The sequence below is a fragment of the Arvicanthis niloticus genome, chromosome 7 (assembly GCF_011762505.2).
Source record: "Arvicanthis niloticus isolate mArvNil1 chromosome 7, mArvNil1.pat.X, whole genome shotgun sequence".
Classification (NCBI taxonomy): domain Eukaryota; kingdom Metazoa; phylum Chordata; class Mammalia; order Rodentia; family Muridae; genus Arvicanthis; species Arvicanthis niloticus.
The window spans coordinates 74,881,625-74,882,506 of NC_047664.1; positions in this window are offsets into that span (position 1 = coordinate 74,881,625).

Sequence of the window (882 nt, forward strand, 5' to 3'; positions counted from 1 at the left end):
GTCTACAAGCCAATCTGATGGAGTTGTTTCTCTTTTGCCAGATGTGAAATTGACAAAAACAAAACAAAACAAAACAACCCCCCCCCCCATGTAACCAGCATGCTTCAGAGTGACAGGTATAGAAACAAGTGTCAAAGAAATTTCAAGGGACTTTCTTCAGCTATATGGAGATGAAGTTCTTGGTCCAAGTTTCATGGTGTAATTAACTACTGGAATCTGTGAGAAGACTCTAGAAAGTTTTGGTTTGAGGTAATCCACAGGGATTACCTTGTTATCATATTATGACCTGGATCTGGCTCGGTCGTTCTGAGTCCAGGGGTTTCATTTTGATGGCTGTGTAGGTGTTTAGCAATACCTTGTAAGGGGCCTGCCTCGTAGGTGACAATGTGTGTTCTTCAAGACAGCAATGGGTGCCACTGAGCCTTTGGTGGAAACAGATGGCAGGGACAGTCAGTGAAGACCACGCATTGAAGGCATGCTTCAACATTTCATAAGGTTTCCTTCGTTCAGTGCTGGGGACCAAGCCCGGAGCTATCTTATACAGGTTAAGTAAGTGCTGTGCCACTGAGCCACACCCTCAGCAAAATCCCTTCATACAGCAGGCTAGTATGTGGCACTATTTGCTCATGTTACCATACATAGCCCAGGATCATCTTGAACTCAATAGATAAGTTAGTCTCAAATTTGCAGCAATCTCCTGTCTGAGTTTCTCTGGGGCTGGGAGGGAAAGCATGTGGTACTACTCTTGCCTGCCAAAACTTACTTTAAAAAGCAATGTTATGCCAGGAGTGTTGGTATATGCCTCTCATTCCAGTACTTGGAAGGTGACGGCCAAAAGATTGGGGGTTCAAAGCTAGCCTGGCTACATAAGACCCTGTCTCA